Source organism: Mus pahari, chromosome 9, assembly GCF_900095145.1.
Source record: "Mus pahari chromosome 9, PAHARI_EIJ_v1.1, whole genome shotgun sequence".
Classification (NCBI taxonomy): Eukaryota; Metazoa; Chordata; class Mammalia; order Rodentia; family Muridae; genus Mus; species Mus pahari.
Window position 1 is genome coordinate 83,796,036 of NC_034598.1, and position 5,858 is coordinate 83,801,893.

Below are 5,858 nucleotides of genomic sequence, written 5' to 3' on the forward strand. Positions count from 1 at the left end.
CTTGAACTCCAACTTAAGACGAATGTGTGAGGATCTCAACTCATTTGCCCTTTGTCACGATCAACTCAAACACAAAAGACTGAAACATTTAGAAAGCTTAGAGTTCTGCTATGATATTTTCACGTAGTTCATTAACGTTGACTTGGAAGTGTAGTTTGTTCTACAGAGACAGAACCAGAGACATGCAGCAGCCCATTCCAAGAAGTCCAATTTTGAATTCTCAATCTCTGAGAACGTGGAACCCAGGGGAGGGGGGGGCAGAAACCTTATCTATGACCTGGAATGGCTGCTGTTCACAGCTCCTCGTTAGTATAGTGGTTAGTATCCCCGCCTGTCACGCGGGAGACCGGGGTTCAATTCCCCGACGGGGAGGTTGTGAGATTTTGTTGTCGCCTAGTATCAAGGACTTGCTATCTCTGTCAAAATTGCTCAAGAATCCTTTATAAACTAAAAACTGCGTCTTTTTCAAAACGATTTCTTTTACGTTCCAACGCTCCCTGTGAGACGAAAACTTGCCTCTTCGAGAGAAAACGCCTAGTGCTCTTGGCACTGGCAGCGGGGACGCTCAGCGGGGACCGACGCTGGTGGTTCGAGCGCCCGTTGGCACGGGCCCACGCGTGCGCAGTGGAATCCCGCCAGATTACAAAGGGAGGTCGCCGGCTCGGCGCGCAGAGCGCGTGGGGGAGGGGAGGCGGCGTCTCCGCCCCTAACGGGCGGGGGCGGGGCGGGGCGGGGCGGCCGGAGCGGAAGTGGCTGCCGGAAAGGCGAGGAAGAGCGGGTTTCCTTCCACTCGGCCGAGCGGCTTAGACGGGAACTAGTCTCTCGCCTCCGCAGGTTACCTCCCAACCTAGATGGAGAGCGACAGTCGGGTGCCGAGTGAACCCGCTCCGGCTCCGCCAGCTCCCGAATGACAGGCAGGGAATAGGTGCAGGAGGCAGCCGTCAACAGCCATGTTTTCGGACTCCTAAGAAACCGCGCGAGGCAGAGCCCAGCAGGACCTCGTGGCGCAACGGTAGCGCGTCTGACTCCAGATCAGAAGGCTGCGTGTTCGAATCACGTCGGGGTCAAAATCTTTTTAAACTTACTAATGTACCGTGAACCGAGATGTGTTCCCGCCACTTTTAAAAAATGCTTTTCGTGCCCGCTTCCTTCAAAAGTTAATGCACTACTTTAATTGCTGAAAAATAAGGCTTACCAAACACTGTAGCGTCTGAAGGCTAGCTTTAGGCCTTGTAAAGTGAAGTGGCTTGTTTTGTGTGTGTGTGTATGTACACAATGCCTTGAGAACTGGTCTTTCTGCTCTGCATTAGGCTTCTGAACCCGCTGTGATTTTTTTCACAGCAATTACACAATAGTTAGGGTACAGACTTAATCACACACACACAAACTTTAACACATTATTTGCCTTTTGAAAGCAAGATCCCGTACAATTTATAAAAACGATACCGGTTTTGAACAGCAGAAAACAGTTATATTTTAAGCCACTGGGTGCCAAATGTTGGCATAAGTGCGGTGAGAGAAACAAACTGGAATGGAGTTACGTGGAGAACAGAGAGAGCTCTGCCCTGGGTCATGATAGCACATCAAGATGTGATACTGTGTGTTGTGTCTGCATCAAAAAGGTGAGATTTTTGTTCAAATGAAATATGTCTGTTCAAGCTAAGATAAAGAAATATTGTGACTCTAGGTGTAAAATGGGAGAAAGGTTAAACAGCAAATTGTATATTCAAAAATTTCATATTGGAGCCCTGACCCACACCCACCCTCTATCCTCTTAACTCGGCCTGTGGCTGTTAGGAGTCAGGGCTTTTACAGAGTTGATTGAGTCAATTTGAGGTTATTAGGTGGAATCCTAATGCAGTCTGACTGGTGGCATGCTTTTGGACAGGTCAAGGACTTGCACGCAGAAAGCTGCTCAGATAGAACAAGCAGGAAGAATGAAAACTGTGTTGCCTACTTCTACAGAGAAAGGGAAAGGGCTGGGGAGGTCAGGAGAGGCAGGTCAGAGAGGACCTTGTGTTCTTCTAATTCATTCTGAGGGAGATGCAGAGCTGGTACTAGAAGACTTCAGTGATTCATGACTTTGACTAGATCACAAAGAACATAAAACATGTCCTGGACTTTTTCTGGACTGCTCCCTGAGAATAAGAGAAGATAAAGCTGGAGGTCTTGTTTACCATACAAGTTAAGAGGACTGAATAAAGCCAAAAATAGCAAAATACCATCTAGGCCGTAAAGTAGTAGTGTTCTGTTTTCTGTTGTGGTTGTGTTGCTGTAATAAAACGCTCTGACTGAAAACAATTTGGGGAAGGAAAGGGTTTATTTCAACTCACAACTTACAGTCAGTGATTGGGGAAAATCAGGGCAGGAACTCAAGGGAGGAACTTGAAGCAAAACTACAGAGAAACACTGTTTGCTGGAGTCCTCAGGTTCATATTTAGATTTTTTTTTTGGGGGGGGGGTTGACACAGGGTTTCTCTGAGTAGCCCTGGTTGTCCTGGAACTCACTTTGTAGACCAGGCTGGCACCGAACCCAGAAATCCACCTGACTCCCACCACCACCCGGCTCATGCTTAGATTTCTTTTTTTGGTTTTTTGAGACAGGGTTTCTCTGTGTAGCCCTGGCTGTCCTGGAACTCACTCTGTAGACCAGGCTGGCCNGCCTGCCTCTGCCTCAGGAGTTGCTGGGATTAAAGGTGTGCGCCACCACGCCCAGTTTTTTATTTATTTATTTTTATTTCTAATTTTTTTTTTTTCATGCTTGGATTTCTTACATAGCCCAAGATCACCTGCCTAGGGAATGGAACCACCAACAGTGGGCCTGGGCTGCCCTCAAACTCTTAACAAGGTAGTTCATCCCAGAGAGTTCCATAGGCTAATCTGATTTGAGCAGTTCCTCACTGGGTGAGACTCTCCTCTCAGATGATTCTAGGCTTTGTGAAACTGACAAAGCTAACTTGGGCAAATATATGTACCTGGCTACTTTTATTTGCTTGTTTGTTTGAGACAGGATCACACTGTAGCTCTGGCTATCCTGGAACTCTCTGTGTAGACCAGGCTGGCCTCAAACTCACATATCCACCTGCCTATGCCTACAGAATGCTAGGATTAAAGGGATATGCCACACTTGGCCAATTATTCTCCCCCCCCCAAAAAAAAAAATTTCCGCTCAAAAGTCATAGCTGTTCCCACTCCCCAATTTGGATCTGTATAATTTCTTAGAATGGCTAATTGGATGGTAATATAATTTAGAAGCAATCTAACACTGCATTTTAACTAGTCTACATTTATTATATAGGGATGATGTGGAAACTCAAAAACACTAAATTCAAACTTCCATATTTGAGTCTTAAGTCACATTTGTTTGTTTATTTATTTATTTGAAAGATTTATTTGTGTATGTGTATGGGGGGTGTACCTTTGGTGACATAGAGGGCTTCAAGACTTCTCGATCTGGAGGAACAGGCTGTGCAATGCCTCACGTGGATTCTGGAAACAGTTCAGGACTTCTGGAAGAACATCAAGCACTCTTAACCACTGAGCCATCTCTCCAACCCCTGAGTTGTCATGCAATAGCTTTCTGGTGTTGTGCTTGTTCATTTAAAAAAAAAAAACAAAAAGTCTAGTATTATTTATCCTAAAAAGGGATTTATCTTCTAATACAGTATTATCTGGATATATGTTCACCTAATTAATAACCTTCTGAGATTATTTTTAAGTCGATTACTTAAAGATACTCTCTGGATGAGTTAATTAAACAATTTTTTTTAATGTGCAACATTGAAGACAGACTTTGAATACTGATTAGCTAAGTGGGCCTTAAATTTCTCTTTTTGGGGAGTGGGAGTGGTGGCAGGGGTGGGGGTTAGATTTTTGTTTATTGGTTGGTTGGTTTTCTTCTGCCTGCTTCAGCCTCCTGCTGGTCCTCCCAGGAGGTATGTCTTTACCACTCTCAGTTCTCATACTAATTTAGTTTTCTTTTTAATTAACATTTCCTTGTTTGTTTTGGGGTGGGAGGCGTGCTTGAGGAAGTGAAAAGGAACCTGTGGAAATCGGTTCTCTTTACCACATGAGACCCAGGGGTTGAACTTGGGCTATCAGGCTAGGCAGCAAGTGCCTGTACCCCTTAAGGTATCTGACCAACCCTCTCACAGTAATTTAAAAGAAAAATATACTCATGATTTAGATCCATATATGTACACAGTAGAAACCTTGGAAAAATATTGAAACAGAAGAAAATAATTCATCCCAGTCTCACTGCCCAGTAGAACTGCTTTATTTTGTTAGGGGCACGAGTAACTTTGTGTTGATGTTGGAGGTCAGAGGACAATGGACCAAGGCAGCTCCATCTTGAGGGTTTTAGGCATCAAACACTGGTCATCAGGAACTTGCTGAGTCATCTTTTTTTTCTTTTTCTCTTATTTGTTTCTGGTTTTCAAGACAGAGCCTCTGTGTAGCCCTGGCTGTCCTGGAACTCACTCTGTAGACCAGGCTGGCCTCGAACTAACAGATCTGCCTGCCTCTGCCTCCAGAGTGCTGGGATTAGAGGTGTGTGCCACCACAGCCCGACCTGCCCTGCCATCTTGGTGCTCCCTCTCCCTCCATGAAAGAACTAGAAATGTTCTGGTCAGTACTAATCTAGTACTTCTCATGGTCCTGAGGTGACGTATCCCCCGGGGTCCAGATGTTGGAAGCTCGGTCCACAGCTGCTGAGCCCACTGAAAGCACTAACGTCATCGGTGGGGATAGTCCGTAGTTCACTTCAGACTGAAGGGTTAGTAGGTGGCGGGGCCTAGCAGATGGGGATATATTTGATGGGTTGGTTTTTTTAATTTATTTTATGTATTAGGGTGTTTTGCTTGCAGGTAGACTTGTGAATGACACTTGTTCCTGGTGCCCTCAGAGATCAGAAGAGGTTGCCCTGGAACTGCAGTTAAGAAAGGTTGTAAACTTCAATGTGGGTGCTAGGTGTTGAGCCCAGGTACTCTACAAAAACTCTTAGCCGCTGAACCTTCTCCAGCCCCCTGAGGGATATATGTTGTCCCTGCTGATTTCCTGTCTCTCTGCTTCTTGGCTGCCGCTGCCGTGAGGTGAGAGTTTTCCTCCACCATGCCTTTCTGTGATAATGTTTCTGCCTTGTCACAGGCCAGAGATGAAGCCAGCTCTTCAGAGAGAAAGCTTTGAAAGTATGAGGCAACATGAACCTTTCAAGCCCTACACAGATTTGCTCAGATATAAGGTCAAGGTGACAGCAAATGACTAATGTTGGGTTTCAGACAGGGACAGGCAGCCAAGGTGCATATTTAACATACCAAATCAGACCTAGCCTCCAGGTTCTCCCAGCATCCCTTAGTCCCCACCTGTTACAGGACAAGGCAGGCATACCCACCCTCTACCCTGAACTTCCCAGCCCAGGGGCGGCTTTCCCTCCCCTCTGCCTGCCTCCCTGCCTCCTCCTCCCATCCCCCTTCTCCCTCCCCCACCCCCACCCCTACCCCCTATGCTTTCTCTCTTTCTCTTCCCCTCTTCCCCTGCATGTTAACTCCACTGATCCCCTCCTGCGTGGTCAGTGAACTTGCTGCCCCCAGTGAACCTGTCTTTATACTTTGACTTGAATTGGCTCATTTCATAGAATGCCTACCAACTATTCAAAATTATATCTATATAGGAAATTTTCTTTTTTAGTTTTAAAACTGTGTCTGTGTGGATTTGTGCATGTGAGTACTTACCTAGAGCTCAGAAGAGGATACCAGGCCCCTGTGGATTGGAGTAGCAGGCAGTTGTAAGCTGCCAGACACAGATGCTGGGAACTGAACTCCAGCCCTCTGAGAGAGCAGCAAGTTGTTTTTTTTTTTTTT

The 5,858-nt window shown here is 46.0% G+C and overlaps 2 non-coding genes across 2 annotated transcripts; both read left to right on the top strand.

Annotated features, from left to right (window-relative positions):
- The first annotated feature begins 300 nt into the window (after nucleotides 1-300).
- On the top strand, nucleotides 301-372 carry Trnad-guc. The gene has a single exon. It is a non-coding gene; the product is annotated as a tRNA-Asp (tRNA).
- A 623-nt stretch (nucleotides 373-995) lies between these two features.
- On the top strand, nucleotides 996-1,067 carry Trnaw-cca. The gene has a single exon. It is a non-coding gene; the product is annotated as a tRNA-Trp (tRNA).
- Nucleotides 1,068-5,858: the final 4,791 nt, after the last annotated feature.